Source organism: Salvelinus fontinalis, chromosome 2, assembly GCF_029448725.1.
Source record: "Salvelinus fontinalis isolate EN_2023a chromosome 2, ASM2944872v1, whole genome shotgun sequence".
NCBI classification, from domain to species: domain Eukaryota; kingdom Metazoa; phylum Chordata; class Actinopteri; order Salmoniformes; family Salmonidae; genus Salvelinus; species Salvelinus fontinalis.
The window spans coordinates 99,775,325-99,794,821 of NC_074666.1; the positions used below are offsets into that span (position 1 = coordinate 99,775,325).

Below are 19,497 nucleotides of genomic sequence, written 5' to 3' on the forward strand. Positions count from 1 at the left end.
AGCTGTATGGGGAGATATATATGTCTATAAGAGCTATATGGGGCGATATATATGTCTATAAGAGCTATATGGTGAGATATATATGTCTATAAGAGCTGTATGGGGAGATATATATGTCTATAAGAGCTGTATGGTGAGACATATATGTCGATAAGAGCTGTATGGGGAGATATATATGTCTATAAGAGCTATATGGGGAGATATATATGTCTATAAGAGCTCTATGGGGAGATATATATGTCTATAAGAGCTATATGGGGAGATATATATGTCTATAAGAGCTGTATGGGGAGATATATATGTCTATAAGAGCTATATGGGGCGATATATATGTCTATAAGAGCTGTATGGGAGATATATATGTCTATAAGAGCTATATGGGGAGATATATATGTCGATAAGAGCTGTATGGGGAGATATATATGTCTATAAGAGCTGTATGGGGAGATATATATGTCGATAAGAGCTGTATAGCTCTCTGGGGATCATGTGTCTCAGAGTATTGGACTGGTAAGAGTGAACCCATCCAACTCTAATGACAAACTGAGCAGTTCTATCCAGTTAAATGGAAGCAAGGCCAGCTGTTTTGAATGACTGATTTCATTGCGTGTATCAAACTGAAAGAGTATTATTGACTAGGCTGAGCAGGATAGAGGACAAAGGTTGACATATTTCACCAATCAGCGTCGTGTCCTGAAACACTTTGAAACGGGGAGATACTACCTGAAGTTGTCAAAGAAGATATGAACCACACACTTTTATTTTCCGTTAATACATGTAGTTATAGTGCGTCCTACTGAACACAATCTAGGTCTCTAATCTCAGGAGGCAAGTGTTTGGATGGTGTGTGTGTGTGGGGAATGGGGGGATGGGGGGGGGGCAGTAGGGGGGGGGGCATCCCCTCAGGCCATGGCTCTGCCTCATTCTTCAAGTCAATAAATAAACAAAATAATGAATTAATTTTCCAAGCTGCCAACAGCAGATGCTTCAAGTCCAATTGCAGCAGAGAAACAAACAGGACGGACAAACATAGCAGTGAATACAGTCTACTGATGTCAATGACCAGACCACTGCTCATAATAACCCTGCTGATTAGAACCCTGCTGATAATAACCCTGCTGATTAGACCACTAATGATAATAACCCTGCTGATTAGAACCCTGCTGATAATAACCCTGCTGATTAGACCACTAATGATAATAACCCTGCTGATTAGACCACTAATGATAATAACCCTGCTGATTAGAACCCTGCTGATAATAACCCTGCTGATTAGACCACTAATGATAATAACCCTGCTGATTAGAACCCTGCTGATTAGAACCCTGCTGATAATAACCCTGCTGATTAGACCACTGCTGATTAGAACCCTGCTGATTAGACCACTAATGATAATAACCCTGCTGATTAGAACCCTGCTGATTAGAACCCTGCTGATTAGAACCCTGCTGATTAGAACCCTGCTGATTAGAACCCTGCTGATAATAACCCTGCTGGTTAGACCACTGCTGATTAGAACCCTGCTGATTAGAACCCTGCTGATTAGAACCCTGCTGATTAGACCACTGCTGATTAGAACCCTGCTGATTAGAACCCTGCTGATTAGAACCCTGCTGATTAGACCACCGCTGATTAGAACCCTGCTGATTAGAACCCTGCTGATTAGAACCCTGTTGATTAGAACCCTGCTGATTAGAACCCTGCTGATTAGAACCCTGCTGATTAGAACCCTGCTGATTAGAACCCTGCTGATTAGAACCCTGCTGATTAGAACCCTGCTGATTAGATCACTGCTGATTAGAACCCTGCTGATTAGAACCCTGCTGATTAGAACCCTGCTGATTAGAACCCTGCTGATTAGAACCCTGCTGATTAGAACCCTGCTGATTAGATCACTGCTGATTAGATCACTGCTGATTAGAACCCTGTTGATTAGATCACTGCTGATTAGAACCCTGTTGATTAGAACCCTGCTGATTAGAACCCTGCTGATTAGACCACTGCTGATTAGAACCCTGCTGATTAGAACCCTGCTGATTAGACCCCTGCTGATTAGACCCCTGCTGATTAGAACCCTGCTGATTAGAACCCTGCTGATTAGAACCCTGCTGATTTGACCACTGCTGATTAGAACCCTGCTGATTAGAACCCTGCTGATTTGACCACTGCTGATTAGAACCCTGCTGATTAGAACCCTGCTGATTAGACCACTGCTGATTAGAACCCTGCTGATTAGAACCCTGCTGATTAGACCCCTGCTGATTAGAACCCTGCTGATTAGAACCCTGCTGATTAGAACCCTGCTGATTAGACCTCTGCTCTGCTGTTCTGCTGTGTGAAGGTTGGATGAGAGCCTGGGCCAGGGCTTCATCGCAATAGTCTAATGTGACTTCCATCCTTCATCTCCTCTCCATCTACACTTCGAAGAACCATTTTTGGTTCCAGTTAGAACTCTTTTGGTTCCACTTATAACCCTTTGTGTTCCAGGTAGAACCCTTTTGGTTCCAGTTATAACCCTTTTGGTTCCAGGTAGAACCTTTTCCACTGAGGGTTCTACTGATCTGAAAACACAGGATGTGTCAAAGCAATATGAAGGATGGCTGCCTATTACACAGCCTGCTAAAAGACTCTTCTGTCCACGTTCAGCTCATCAGAGTAGATGGGGGAAAGGAGACGAGAAGAGGAAGCCACTTCTAGAGTATTGAGATAGACCCCATGACTGAAGGGTAGTGCATCAGTCAGATGAAAGCAGTGAGCCAGAACACTGAATGGCCCACCATTAGAACAGCACCCACCACTAGGGTGCTATGAAACACGATGACCAGGAAGTAGGACTGATCTCTGAGGACGTTTGGGTTGGAACTCCCTGACGTTTAATGACCAATAAAATAGCTGTTTTCTCACAGATGCATGTCGGATGAGAGGGGCTCTATACTGAGAGCACTTTTACTGAAGAAACGGCTTGTTCGTCATGTTCAGAATGACATAATAAAGCACAACATGACAACAAAACGTTAATTTAGGCCTATGAATGTTATGATAAACAGAGTCATCTGTTCCAGAAGTTTTGAGGGCACAATGTGTGCTGGTCCATGATGCTTCACTATGTCTGCATCACAAACGGCACCCTAGTCCCTTTCTAAGTAGCCTTGTATGAGCCGTACTGCCCAGGGACAGGTGCTGGTCTAAAGTAGTGCACTATGTAGGGAATCTCTGGGTCCTGGTCTAAAGTAGTGCACTATGTAGGGAATCTCTGGGTCCTGGTCTAAAGTAGTGCACTATGTAGGGAATCTCTGGGTCCTGGTCAAAAGTAGTGCACTATGTAGGGAATCTCTGGGTCCTGGTCAAAAGTAGTGCACTATATAGGGAATCTCTGGGTCCTGGTCAAAAGTAGTGCACTATGTAGGGAATCTCTGGGTCCTGGTCAAAAGTAGTGCACTATATAGGGAATCTCTGGGTCCTGGTCAAAAGTAGTGCACTATGTAGGGAATCTCTGGGTCCTGGTCAAAAGTAGTGCACTATTTAGGGAATCCCTGGGTCCTGGTCAAAAGTAGTGCACTATGTAGGGAAACTCTGGGTCCTGGTCAAAAGTAGTGCACTATATAGGGAATCTCTGGGTCCTGGTCAAAAGCAGTGCACCATGTATCGAATCTCTGGGTCCTGGTCAAAAGTAGTGCACTATATAGGGAATCTCTGGGTCCTGGTCTAAAGTAGTGCACTATATAGGGAATAGGGTTCCATTTGGAACACAGACTGTGTGTTCTTAACAAAGCTCTGAGAACAGGATGAATGAAAACTCTCTCTCTCCATTCCGTTCTTTAATTAAAAGGAGCTCACACACACCACAATCTGCCTCAGCATTACAAGGCAGCCTGACCAAACTGTCCATTCAGAGCTAAGGGGGACAAGGGTACTTTCTGTGTGTATGGGCTGCTGGCTGACACAGCAGGAAGCACCACGGCGGCCGGCCCGTCTGACCAGTGGACATGGCCAATAATCTAGGCCTGTAGTAGACTATAGATTTATAATGACTAGAATGCCCTGTAGAACATAGAATTAGAATGACTAGAATGCCCTGTAGAACATAGAATTAGAATGACTAGAATGCCCTGTAGAACATAGAATTAGAAGGACTAGAATGCCCTGTAGAACATAGAATTAGAAGGACTAGAATGCCCTGTAGAACATAGAATTAGAAGGACTAGAATGCCCTGTAGAACATAGAATTAGAAGGACTAGAATGCCCTGTAGAACATAGAATTAGAAGGACTAGAATGCCCTGTAGAACATAGAATTAGAAGGACTAGAATGCCCTGTAGAACATAGAATTAAATTAGAAGGACTAGAATGCCCTGTAGAACATAGAATTAGAAGGACTAGAATGCCCTGTAGAACATAGAATTAGAAGGACTAGAATGCCCTGTAGAACATAGAATTAAATTAGAAGGACTAGAATGCCCTGTAGAACATAGAATTAAATTAGAATGACTAGAATGCCCTGTAGAACATAGACCTATGTTCAAGTCAACATTACGTGATGGGTGGACCAGACTACTGTATACTGAGTGTAGGTTGGCTTCCCAGTCAAGCCTTGTGGCCCACCACTGAGACAGTAACATATGTTAACATTGCCAAAGCAAGTGAAATAGATAATAAACAAAAGTGAAATAAACAATAAAAAATATACAGTAAACATTACACTCACAAAAGTTACAAAAGAATAACGACATTTCAAATGTGATATTATGTGCAAATTGTTCAAGTACAAAAGGGAAAATAAATAAACATGAATATGGGTTGTATTTACAATGTCTCTCTCTCTCTCCACACTACAGTACTTCCCCCTCCCTCGCTCTCTTTTTCTCTCTGCACTACTACACTACTACTCCTCCCTATCCCTGTCTCTGTCTCAGTCTACACAGGCACTTCCTTGTATTGTGCCCCAGCCAGACCCCTGTGCCAGCTACAGGCCAATCAGCATCATAGCCATTATGTCTCAGTTATTTAAGAACAAAATTAGACTTTATCTTGTCGGTAAAACAGAGAATGAGTTTAGAGTAAGATTATAATACTGTTTCTGTTTTAGTATTCAACAATAAGCCAAAAATACATGGACAACAAAAGGCCAAATATGTTACCAACTAGAACCCCTGTTCGGCCCATAGCCCCATCAAACCCTGTGTTGGTTTAATACCCGATACAGAACCCCTGGTCGGCCCATAGCCCCATCAAACCCTGTGTTGGTTTAATACCCGATACAGAACCCCTGGTCGGCCCAGAGCCCCATCAAACCCTGTGTTGGTTTGACACAAAAGGAACACTGGTTTTACTGTCTTTAAAACAGCTGTACTGTATTTAAAATAAATCAGAAGATAATTCATGTTTATCTGACCTTTACCCTACTGTGACCATAGATATTATCACATCACCACAGCACTCTGGTTGACCTTTACCCTACTGTGACCATAGATATTATCATATCACCACAGAAATATGGTTGACCTTTACCCTACTGTGACCATAGATATTATCACATCACCACAGAACTATGGTTGACCTTTACCCTACTGTGACCATAGATATTATCATATCACCACAGAAATATGGTTGACCTTTACCCTACTGTGACCATAGATATTATCATATCACCTGTACTGTACTGAATCAACACAACTAATATACTGTACTGTATCAACACAACTAATATACTGTACTGTATCAACACAACTAATATACTGTACTGTATCAACACAACTAATATACTGTACTGTATCAACACAGCTAATATACTGTACTGTACTGTATCAATACAACTAATATACTGTACTGTATCAACAAACTAATATACTGTACTGTATCAACACAACTAATATACTGTACTGTACTGTATCAACACAACTAATATACTGTACTGTATCAACACAACTAATATACTATACTGTATCAATACAACTAATATACTGTACTGTATCAACACAGCTAATATACTGTACTGTACTGTATCAATACAACTCATATACTGTACTGTATCAACAAACTAATATACTGTACTGTATCAACACAACTAATATACTGTACTGTATCAACACAGCTAATATACTGTACTGTACTGTATCAATACAACTAATATACTGTACTGTATCAACAAACTAATATACTGTACTGTATCAACACAACTAATATACTGTACTGTACTGTATCAACACAACTAATATACTGTACTGTATCAACACAACTAATATACTATACTGTATCAATACAACTAATATACTGTACTGTATCAACACAGCTAATATACTGTACTGTACTGTATCAATACAACTCATATACTGTACTGTATCAACAAACTAATATACTGTACTGTATCAACACAACTAATATACTGTACTGTACTGTATCAACACAACTAATATACTGTACTGCCTTATCTAAACATCCCAGGGCTAAGTTGAGTCGGTTCAACCATAGGTTAACAATCCTTTTTGCTTACTTAATAACCCACAGCACATACCTCTCCAACTAAGTTGGAATGGTGTTTATTATGTTTTAATTACTCCTTGTTCATGCTACATAATCCCTTCCTTATGAATTATCATTATTAATCAGATATAATAATACAGGGTAGAGTTCAATTAATTATAGTTTTATCTAAATGTAGACATTGTTTAGTCATTATTCATAAAATTCTTAACAGTCACTGACGTGATCTTCCTGCTCGGGTTGGTGCCCACCTCGGGTTCATGCCGTGGGGGAGATCTTCATGGGCTTGTCTCAGGATAGTAAGTTGGTGGTTGAAGATATCCCTCTAGTGGTGTGGGGGCTGTGCTTTGGCAAAGTGGGTGGGGTTATATCCTGCCTGTTTGGCCATGTCCGGGGGTATCGTCAGACAGTGCCACAGTGTCTCCCGACCCCTCCTGTCTCAGCCTCCAGTATTTATGCTGCAATAGTTTGTGTCGGGGGCTAGGGTCAGTCTGTTATATTTGGAGTATTTCTCTTGTCTTATCCGGTGTCCTGTGTGAATTGAAGTATGCTCTCTCTTCTTTTCTCTCTCTCTCTCTCTCTCTCTCTCTCTCTCTCTCTCTCTCTCTCTCTCTCTCTCTCTCTCTCTTAGTTGTTGTCACGTCAGTACCTCAGTACCTCAGTGCCTCAGTGCCTCAGTGCCTCAGTGCCTCAGTGCCTCAGTGCCTCAGTACCTCAGTGCCTCAGTGCCTCAGTGCCTCAGTACCTCCGTGTGATACTTGCAGGTCGACTGAACAGCTACACTTTCAGAAAAAAATATGCTATCTAGACCTCAAAACGGTTCTTCGGGTGTTCCCATAGGAGAACCTTTTGAAGAACCCTTTTTGGTTCCAGTTAGAACCCTTTTGGTTCCAGGTAGAACCCTTTCCACAGAGGGTTCTACATGGAACCCAAAGAAGTTCTACCCGAAAGCAGAAAGGGTTATCCTACGGGGACAGCAGAAGAACCCTTTTGGAACCATTTTTTCTAAGAGTGTAGGAGCTTGTCATCACTCCTCTGTCTCTGATAGGCCACTGGAGCTGTTTGCCATCGCCCTCCTGTCTCTGATAGGCCAGTTTAACAGCTCTTCATTGCCCTCCTGTCTCTGATAAGCCAGTAGAGCTGTTTGTCATCGGGCAACAAAGATGGACAGGCCGTCAGTCTGGTTGGCCTGTATCAAGGTCTCAGATGAGACAAGAAATCACAAGATGACAGCAGCATCCAGAGGAGGGAGGGTCTCTGTTAACAGCAGCATGTTACAGTCTAGAGGAGGGAGGGTCTGTGTTAACAGCAGCATGTTACAGTCTAGAGGAGGCAGGGTCTGTGTTAACAGCAGCATGTGTTACAGTCTAGAGGAGGGAGGGTCTGTGTTAACAGCAGCATGTTACAGTCTAGAGGAGGGAGGGTGTGTGTTAACAGCAGCATGTGTTACAGTCTAGAGGAGGGAGGGTCTGTGTTAACAGCAGCATGTTACAGTCTAGAGGAGGGAGGGTCTGTGTTAACAGCAGCATGTTACAGTCTAGAGGAGGGAGGGTCTGTGTTAACAGCAGTGTGTTACAGTCTAGAGGAGGGAGGGTCTGTGTTAACAGCAGTGTGTTACAGTCTAGAGGAGGGAGGGTCTGTGTTAACAGCAGTGTGTTACAGTCTAGAGGAGGGAGGGTCTGTGTTAACAGCAGCATGTTACAGTCTAGAGGAGGGAGGGTCTGTGTTAACAGCAGCATATGTTACAGTCTAGAGGAGGGAGGGTCTGTGTTAACAGCAGTGTGTTACAGTCTAGAGGAGGGAGGGTCTGTGTTAACAGCAGTGTGTTACAGTCTAGAGGAGGGAGGGTCTGTGTTAACAGCAGTGTGTTACAGTCTAGAGGAGGGAGGGTCTGTGTTAACAGCAGCATGTTACAGTCTAGAGGAGGGAGGGTCTGTGTTAACAGCAGTGTGTTACAGTCTAGAGGAGGGAGGGTCTGTGTTAACAGCAGCATGTTACAGTCTAGAGGAGGGAGGGTCTGTGTTAACAGCAGTGTGTTACAGTCTAGAGGAGGGAGGGTCTGTGTTAACAGCAGCATGTGTTACAGTCTAGAGGAGGGAGGGTCTGTGTTAACAGCAGCATGTTACAGTCTAGAGGAGGGAGGGTCTGTGTTAACAGCAGTGTGTTACAGTCTAGAGGAGGGAGGGTCTGTGTTAACAGCAGTGTGTTACAGTCTAGAGGAGGGAGGGTCTGTGTTAACAGCAGCATGTGTTACAGTCTAGAGGAGGGAGGGTCTGTGTTAACAGCAGCATGTTACAGTCTAGAGGAGGGAGGGTCTGTGTTAACAGCAGCATGTTACAGTCTAGAGGAGGGAGGGTCTGTGTTAACAGCAGCATGTTACAGTCTAGAGGAGGGAGGGTCTGTGTTAACAGCAGCATGTTACAGTCTAGGGGAGGGAGGGTCTGTATTAACAGCAGTGTGTTACAGTCTAGAGGAGGGAGGGTCTGTGTTAACAGCAGCATGTTACAGTCTAGAGGAGGGAGGGTCTGTGTTAACAGCAGCATGTTACAGTCTAGAGGAGGGAGGGTGTGTGTTAACAGCAGCATGTGTTACAGTCCTAGAGGAGGGAGGGTCTGTGTTAACAGCAGCATGTGTTACAGTCTAGAGGAGGGAGGGTCTGTGTTAACAGCAGCATGTTACAGTCTAGAGGAGGGAGGGTGTGTGTTAACAGCAGCATGTGTTACAGTCCTAGAGGAGGGAGGGTCTGTGTTAACAGCAGCATGTTACAGTCTAGAGGAGGGAGGGTCTGTGTTAACAGCAGCATGTTACAGTCTAGAGGAGGGAGGGTCTGTGTTAACAGCAGCATGTGTTACAGTCTAGAGGAGGGAGGGTCTGTGTTAACAGCAGCATGTTACAGTCTAGGGGAGGGAGGGTCTGTATTAACAGCAGTGTGTTACAGTCTAGAGGAGGGAGGGTCTGTGTTAACAGCAGCATGTTACAGTCTAGAGGAGGGAGGGTCTGTGTTAACAGCAGCATGTTACAGTCTAGAGGAGGGAGGGTGTGTGTTAACAGCAGCATGTGTTACAGTCCTAGAGGAGGGAGGGTCTGTGTTAACAGCAGCATGTGTTACAGTCTAGAGGAGGGAGGGTCTGTGTTAACAGCAGCATGTTACAGTCTAGAGGAGGGAGGGTGTGTGTTAACAGCAGCATGTGTTACAGTCCTAGAGGAGGGAGGGTCTGTGTTAACAGCAGCATGTTACAGTCTAGAGGAGGGAGGGTCTGTGTTAACAGCAGCATGTTACAGTCTAGAGGAGGGAGGGTCTGTGTTAACAGCAGCATGTGTTACAGTCTAGAGGAGGGAGGGTCTGTGTTAACAGCAGCATGTTACAGTCTAGAGGAGGGAGGGTGTGTGTTAACAGCAGCATGTGTTACAGTCCTAGAGGAGGGAGGGTCTGTGTTAACAGCAGCATGTTACAGTCTAGAGGAGGGAGGGTCTGTGTTAACAGCAGCATGTTACAGTCTAGAGGAGGGAGGGTCTGTGTTAACAGCAGCATGTTACAGTCTAGAGGAGGGAGGGTGTGTGTTAACAGCAGCATGTGTTACAGTCTAGAGGAGGGAGGGTCTGTGTTAACAGCAGCATCTGTTACAGTCTAGAGGAGGGAGGGTCTGTGTTAACAGCAGCATGTTACAGTCTAGAGGAGGGAGGGTCTGTGTTAACAGCAGCATGTTACAGTCTAGAGGAGGGAGGGTCTGTGTTAACAGCAGCATATGTTACAGTCTAGAGGAGGGAGGGTCTGTGTTAACAGCAGCATGTTACAGTCTAGAGGAGGGAGGGTCTGTGTTAACAGCAGCATGTTACAGTCTAGAGGAGGGAGGGTCTGTGTTAACAGCAGCATGTTACAGTCTAGAGGAGGGAGGGTCTGTGTTAACAGCAGCATGTTACAGTCTAGAGGAGGGAGGGTCTGTGTTAACAGCAGCATGTTACAGTCTAGAGGAGGGAGGGTGTGTGTTAACAGCAGCATGTGTTACAGTCTAGAGGAGGGAGGGTCTGTGTTAACAGCAGCATGTTACAGTCTAGAGGAGGGAGGGTCTGTGTTAACAGCAGCATCTGTTACAGTCTAGAGGAGGGAGGGTCTGTGTTAACAGCAGCATATGTTACAGTCTAGAGGAGGTGGGGGTCTGTGTTAACAGCAGCATGTTACAGTCTAGAGGAGGGAGGGTCTGTGTTAACAGCAGCATGTTACAGTCTAGAGGAGGGAGGGTCTGTGTTAACAGCAGCATGTTACAGTCTAGAGGAGGGAGGGTCTGTGTTAACAGCAGCATGTTACAGTCTAGAGGAGGGAGGGTCTGTGTTAACAGCAGCATGTTACAGTCTAGAGGAGGTGGGGTCTGTGTTAACAGCAGCATGTTACAGTCTAGAGGAGGGAGGGTCTGTGTTAACAGCAGCATGTTACAGTCTAGAGGAGGGAGGGTCTGTGTTAACAGCAGCATGTTACAGTCTAGAGGAGGGAGGGTCTGTGTTAACAGCAGCATGTTACAGTCTAGAGGAGGGAGGGTGTGTGTTAACAGCAGCATGTGTTACAGTCTAGAGGAGGGAGGGTCTGTGTTAACAGCAGCATCTGTTACAGTCTAGAGGAGGGAGGGTCTGTGTTAACAGCAGCATGTTACAGTCTAGAGGAGGGAGGGTCTGTGTTAACAGCAGCATGTTACAGTCTAGAGGAGGGAGGGTCTGTGTTAACAGCAGCATGTTACAGTCTAGAGGAGGGAGGGTCTGTGTTAACAGCAGCATGTTACAGTCTAGAGGAGGGAGGGTCTGTGTATACAGCAGCATGTTACAGTCTAGAGGAGGGAGGGTCTGTGTTAACAGCAGCATGTTACAGTCTAGAGGAGGGAGGGTCTGTGTTAACAGCAGCATGTTACAGTCTAGAGGAGGGAGGGTCTGTGTTAACAGCAGCATGTTACAGTCTAGAGGAGGGAGGGTCTGTGTTAACAGCAGCATGTTACAGTCTAGAGGAGGGAGGGTCTGTGTAAACAGCAGCATGTTACAGTCTAGAGGAGGGAGGGTCTGTGTTAACAGCAGCATGTTACAGTCTAGAGGAGGGAGGGTCTGTGTTAACAGCAGCATGTTACAGTCTAGAGGAGGGAGGGTCTGTGTTAACAGCAGCATGTTACAGTCTAGAGGAGGGAGGGTCTGTGTTAACAGCAGCATGTTACAGTCTAGAGGAGGGAGGGTCTGTATTAACAGCAGCATGTTACAGTCTAGAGGAGGGAGGGTCTGTGTTAACAGCAACATGTTACAGTCTAGAGGAGGGAGGGTCTGTGTTAACAGCAGCATGTTACAGTCTAGAGGAGGGAGGGTCTGTGTTAACAGCAGCATGTTACAGTCTAGAGGAGGGAGGGTGTGTGTTAACAGCAACATGTTACAGTCTAGAGGAGGGAGGGTCTGTGTTAACAGCAGCATATGTTACAGTCTAGAGGAGGGAGGGTCTGTGTATACAGCAGGTGTTAGTCCTTCCCCTCTGGGCTATGTGGAGGAGCTGGGTTTATTAATTGAACACGGCAAGCAGGAGACAAAATCCAGTGTGAGATCTACAGTAACATTCCATTCCTAGAATGTAGAGTTTATCAACACAGGGGACAGCAGCACCATGAAGCTGAGCTCTCCCAGTGAACACAGCCACTCAGGATCCTTCCAGCTGGGATCAGAGGGAAGACGGCCTGTCAGCCCTGATCTGTTCAGGAACTGTCAGACGTCCTGTCAGTCCTGATCTGTTCAGGGACAGTCAGACGGCCTGTCAGTCCTGATCTGTTCAGGGACAGTCAGACGGCCTGTCAGCTCTGATCTGTTCAGGGACAGTCAGACGGCCTGTCAGTCCTGATCTGTTCAGGGACAGTCAGACGGCCTATCAGTCCTGATATGTTCAGGGACAGTCAGACGGCCTTGCTGCTCTTTGAAGTGCTTTGTTTACCACAGACACATTTCCTCTCAGGATATCAACGTCGGTCCACTTAACCAGCCTATCATGGGCCAGCGGTGAAACAACATGCCTGGAAAGTAGGAAGTGATGGAACTGCTTGGACCTATAGGACGATGGATCATCATGTAAATCAGCTTGCAATTAAGGACGCAACCTAGTAGGGTTAATGTTGGTAGTCCTATGGGCTGAGCTGTGCTGAGGGAGAGGAGAGGAGAGGAGAGGAGAGGAGAGGAGAGGAGAGGAGAGGAGAGGAGAGGAGAGGAGAGGAGAGGAGAGGAGAGGAGAGGAGAGGAGAGGAGGTGTGTGTGTGTGTGTCCAGGTCTAATCTCTACTGTACCATCTGTTCACTGCTCAAGCTGGGCCGACTGATGACTCAATATAGACTACACATCCTCTATCTATGGAAATACATCTATCTATGAAATTACATACAGTGCATTCTTAAAGTATTCAGACCCCTTGAGTTTTTCAACATTTTGTTACATTACAGCCTTATTCTAAAATTGATTAAATTGTTTTTTTCCCCTCATCAATCTACAAACACAATACCCCATAATGACATCACAATACCCCATAATGACATCACAATACCTCATAATGACTAAGCAGAAACAGGTTTTTAGAAATGTTGTAAATGTATAAAACATTTTTTTTTAAATATCACATTTACATAAGTATTCAGACCCTTTACTCAGTACTTTGTTGAAGCACCTTTGGCAGCGATTACAGCCTCGAGTCTTCTTGGGTATGACGCTACAAGCTTGGCACACCTGTATTTGGGGAGTTTCTCCCATTCTGCTCTGCAGATCCTCTCAAGCTCTGTCAGGTTGGATGGGGAGCGTCGCTGCACAGCTATTTTCAGGTCTCTCCAGATATGTTAGATCGGGTTCAAGTCCATGCTCTGGCTGGGCCACTCAAGGACATTCAGAGACTTGTCTGAGGGCCTGAGCGCTCTGGAGCAGGAATTCTGTACTTTGCTCCATTCATCTTTCACTCGATCCTGACTAGTCTTCCAGTCCCTGTCGCTGAAAAACATCCCCATAGCATGATGCTGCCACCACCATGCTTCACCGTAGCGATGGTGCCAGGTTTCCTCCAGACGTGATATTTGGCATTCAGGCCATAGAGTTCAAGTCTTTAGGTGTCTTTAGGTGCCTTTTGGCAAACACCAAGCGAACTGTCATGTGCCTTTTACTGAGGAGTGCCTTCCATCTGGCCACTCTACCATAAACGCCTTATTGGTGGAGTGCTGCAGAGATGGATGTCCTTCTGGAAGGTTCTCCCATATCCACAGAGGAACTATGGAGCTCTGTCAGAGTGACCATTGGGTTCTTGGTCACCCCCCTGACCAAGGCCCTTCTCCCTCGATTGCTCAGTTTGGCCGGGTGGCCAGCTTAAGGAAAAGTCTTGGTGGTTCCAAAATGTTCCACTTAAGAATGATGGAGGCCACTGTGTTCTTGGGGACCTTCAATGCTGCAGAAATGTTTTGGTACCCTTCTGTGCCTCGACATAATCCTGTCTTTGACCTCATGGCTTGGTTTTTGCTCTGACATGCACTGTCAACTGTGGGACCTTATATAGACAGGTGTGTGTCTTTAAATCAATTGAATTTACCACAGGTGGACTCCAATCAACTTGTAGAAACATCTCAAGGGTGATCAATGGAAACAAGATGCATCTGAGCTCAATTTCGAGTCTCATAGAAAAGGGTCTGAAAACGTATGTAAATAAGGTATTTCTGTTTTTAATAAATTTGCATACATTTCTAAAAACCTACTTTTGGTTTGTCATTATGGGGTATTGTGATGTCATTATGGGGTATTGTGATGTCATTATGGGGTATTGTGTGTAGATTGATGAGGGAAAAAACTATTTAATACATTTTAGAATAAGGCTGTAATGTAACAAAATGTTTTTAAAAAAGTCAAGGGGTCTGAATACTTTCCAAATGCAAGGTATATCTATGGAAATACATCTATCTATGGAAATAGTACCACATACGGTAGAGGACCACTGGAAATGCTGCTGAAAATAAATTCCTGAAAACTGAGTCCCTGCAGCTCAACCAACTTAAAGGTTTGAATACCTGATGTGTCTAAAGTAGGATATAAACTGTCATTAAAGGTTTGAATACCTGATGTATCTAATGTAGGATATAAACTGTCATTAAAGGGTTGAATACCTGATGTGTCTAATGTAGGATATAATCTGTCATTAAAGGGTTGAGTACCTGATGTGTCTAATGTAGGATATAAACTGTCATTAAAGGGTTGAATACCTGATGTGTCTAATGTAGGATATAATCTGTCATTAAAGGGTTGAGTACCTGATGTATCTAATGTAGATAATAAACTGTCATTAAAGAATTGAGTACCTGACGTGTCTAATGTAGGATATAAACTGTCATGTCAGCAACTGGCAGCCAGTGGATTTACCCTCTTTTATTTTAATTCACCTCAGACTAGAAGAGCAACCGTCATGTTTCATTCAGTGCTCCGCAAACAGATTAAATGGCTGAATGAATTAATAAAGACAATATTTACAGAGAGAGAGACACAAATCCCAGGACTTCAACAGCAACTCCCCCTCAGCCTGCAGCCTCTCAGCTGGTTGGTTACATTATAACTGATACTCTCAGCTGGTTGGTTACATTATAACTGATACTCTCAGCTGGTTGGTTACATTATAACTGATACACTCAGCTGGTTGGTTACATTATAACTGATACTCTCAACTGGTTGGTTACATTATAACTGATACTCTCAGCTGGTTGGTTACATTATAACTGATACTCTTAGCTGGTTGGTTACATTATAACTGATACTCAGCTGGTTGGTTACATTATAACTGATACTCAGCTGGTTGGTTACATTATAACTGATACTCTCAGCTGGTTGGTTACATTATAACTGATACTCTCAGCTGGTTGGTTACATTATAACTGATACTCTCAGCTGGTTGGTTACATTATAACTGATACTCTCAGCTGGTTGGTTACATTATAACTGATACTCTCAGCTGGTTGGTTACATTATAACTGATACTCTCAGCTGGTTGGTTACATTATAACTGATACTCTCAGCTGGTTGGTTACATTATAACTGATACTCTCAGCTGGTTGGTTACATTATAACTGATACTCTCAGCTGGTTGGTTACATTATAACTGATACTCTCAGCTGGTTGGTTACATTATAACTGATACTCAGCTGGTTGGTTACATTATAACTGATACTCTCAGCTGGTTGGTTACATTATAACTGATACTCTCAGCTGGTTGGTTACATTATAACTGATACTCTCAGCTGGTTGGTTACATTATAACTGATACTCTCAGCTGGTTGGTTACATTATAACTGATACTCTCAGCTGGTTGGTTACATTATAACTGATACTCTCAGCTGGTTGGTTACATTATAACTGATACTCTCAGCTGGTTGGTTACATTATAACTGATACTCTCAGCTGGTTGGTTACATTATAACTGATACTCTCAGCTGGTTGGTTACATTATAACTGATACACTCAGCTGGTTGGTTACATTATAACTGATACTCTCAGCTGGTTGGTTACATTATAACTGATACTCTCAGCTGGTTGGTTACATTATAACTGATACTCAGCTGGTTGGTTACATTATAACTGATACTCTCAGCTGGTTGGTTACATTATAACTGATACTCTCAGCTGGTTGGTTACATTATAACTGATACTCTCAGCTGGTTGGTTACATTATAACTGATACTCTCAGCTGGTTGGTTACATTATAACTGATACTCTCAGCTGGTTGGTTACATTATAACTGATACTCTCAGCTGGTTGGTTACATTATAACTGATACTCTCAGCTGGTTGGTTACATTATAACTGATACTCTCAGCTGGTTGGTTACATTATAACTGATACTCTCAGCTGGTTGGTTACATTATAACTGATACACTCAGCTGGTTGGTTACATTATAACTGATACTCTCAGCTGGTTGGTTACATTATAACTGATACTCTCAGCTGGTTGGTTACATTATAACTGATACTCTCAGCTGGTTGGTTACATTATAACTGATACTCTCAGCTGGTTGGTTACACTATAACTGATACTCTCAGCTGGTTGGTTACATTATAACTGATACTCTCAGCTGGTTGGTTACATTATAACTGATACTCTCAGCTGGTTGGTTACATTATAACTGATACTCTCAGCTGGTTGGTTACACTATAACTGATACTCTCAGCTGGTTGGTTACATTATAACTGATACTCTCAGCTGGTTGGTTACATTATAACTGATACTCTCAGCTGGTTGGTTACATTATAACTGATACTCTCAGCTGGTTGGTTACATTATAACTGATACTCTCAGCTGGTTGGTTACATTATAACTGATACTCTCAGCTGGTTGGTTACATTATAACTGATACTCTCAGCTGGTTGGTTACATTATAACTGATACTCTCAGCTGGTTGGTTACATTATAACTGATACTCTCAGCTGGTTGGTTACATTATAACTGATACTCTCAGCTGGTTGGTTACATTATAACTGATACTCTCAGCTGGTTGGTTACATTATAACTGATACACTCAGCTGGTTGGTTACATTATAACTGATACTCTCAGCTGGTTGGTTACATTATAACTGATACTCTCAGCTGGTTGGTTACATTATAACTGATACTCTCAGCTGGTTGGTTACATTATAACTGATACTCTCAGCTGGTTGGTTACACTATAACTGATACTCTCAGCTGGTTGGTTACATTATAACTGATACTCTCAGCTGGTTGGTTACATTATAACTGATACTCTCAGCTGGTTGGTTACATTATAACTGATACACTCAGCTGGTTGGTTACATTATAACTGATACTCTCAGCTGGTTGGTTACATTATAACTGATACTCTCAGCTGGTTGGTTACATTATAACTGATACTCTCAGCTGGTTGGTTACATTATAACTGATACTCTCAGCTGGTTGGTTACATTATAACTGATACACTCAGCTGGTTGGTTACATTATAATTGATACTCTCAGCTGGTTGGTTACATTATAACTGATACTCTCAGCTGGTTGGTTACATTATATCTGATACTCTCAGCTGGTTGGTTACATTATAACTGATACTCTCAGCTGGTTGGTTACATTATAACTGATACACTCAGCTGGTTGGTTACATTATAACTGATACTCTCAGCTGGTTGGTTACATTATAACTGATACTCTCAGCTGGTTGGTTACATTATAACTGATACACTCAGCTGGTTGGTTACATTATAATTGATACTCTCAGCTGGTTGGTTACATTATAACTGATACTCTCAGCTGGTTCGTTACATTATAACTGATACTCTCAGCTGGTTGGTTACATTATAACTGCTACTCTCAGCTGGTTGGTTACATTATAACTGATACACTCAGCTGGTTGGTTACATTATAACTGATACTCTCAGCTGGTTGGTTACATTATAACTGATACTCTCAGCTGGTTGGTTACATTATAACTGATACTCTCAGCTGGTTGGTTACATTATAACTGATACACTCAGCTGGTTGGTTACATTATAACTGATACTCTCAGCTGGTTGGTTACATTATAACTGATACTCTCAGCTGGTTGGTTACATTATAACTGATACTCTCAGCTGGTTGGTTACATTATAACTGATACTCTCAGCTGGTTGGTTACATTATAACTGATACTCTCAGCTGGTTGGTTACATTATAACTGATACTCTCAGCTGGTTGGTTACATTATAACTGATACTCTCAGCTGGTTGGTTACATTATAACTGATACTCTCAGCTGGTTGGTTACATTATAACTGATACTCTCAGCTGGTTGGTTACATTATAACTGATACTCTCAGCTGGTTGGTTACATTATAACTGATACTCTCAGCTGGTTGGTTACATTATATCTGATACTCTCAGCTGGTTGGTTACATTATAACTGATACTCTCAGCTGGTTGGTTACACTTTAACTGATACTCTCAGCTGGTTGGTTGCACTATAACTGATACTCTCAGCTGGTTGGTTACATTATAACTGATACTCTCAGCTGGTTGGTTACATCAAAACGTTCAAATTGTTTCATCTGAAATGAATGCTCATGAGTAACATGTCCGCATGCTGGCTACCTAGCGTTACGTTAGCGTTACGTTAGCTTTGAGCTCTTGATTTCCCCATGCTGGCAACCTAGCATTACGTTAGCTTTGAGCTCTTGCTGTCCCCATGCTGGCTACCTAGCGTTACGTTAGCTTTGAGCTCTTGATTTCCCCATGCTGGCTACCTAGCGTTACGTTTGCTTTGAGCTCTTGCTGTCCCCATGCTGGCTACCCAGCGTTACGTTAGCTTTGAGCTCTTGATTTCCCCATGCTGGCTACCTAGCGTTACGTTTGCTTTGAGCTCTTGATTTCCCCATGCTGGCAACCTAGCATTACGTTAGCTTTGAGCTCTTGATTTCCCCATGCTGGCAACCTAGCATTACGTTAGCTTTGAGCTCTTGATTTCCCCATGCCGGCTACCTAGCATTACGTTAGCTTTGAGCTCTTGATTTCCCCATGCTGGCTACCTAGCGTTACGTTAGCTTTGAGCTCTTGATTTCCCCATGCTGGCAACCTAGCGTTACGTTAGCTTTGAGCTCTTGATTTCCCCATGCTGGCAACCTAGCATTACGTTAGCTTTGAGCTCTTGCTGTCCACATGTGAGCTCTTGTGTGTCGTGGATCTTTTGATTATGGATCCCTTCGACAGTTCATTTGGAGCCTGTGATATCTGTTCCTATTGGCCCAAAGAGGAAACTTTCTGAACAAGCTCCTTAAAAGGAGAAAGCCATGATCCAGCGCCACTCAGGTAAAGGGAAGAATAACATGGCTGCAAACAGCGGGCTGTGTCACTACGACTATAAGAATCCATCCATCCTTGGCTGGCAAATTCATTCTTTAAGACTTTCAATGTCCTTATTAGTTCTTAAATCCTTCCCTGGAGTGTATATAATCCAGCTCAAAAAACTGCCGTTAATTTATCCTAATGAAAAAACATGTGAAAACCCCATACAATAAAAAAA

The 19,497-nt window shown here is 43.3% G+C and overlaps 1 protein-coding gene across 3 annotated transcripts in view; it reads right to left on the minus strand.

The window, feature by feature from the left end:
* LOC129833156 (rho GTPase-activating protein 44-like) overlaps positions 1–19,497 on the minus strand; it is a 108,178-nt gene that overhangs the window by 57,521 nt on the left and 31,160 nt on the right. The gene's annotated exons all lie outside the window — the stretch shown is intronic.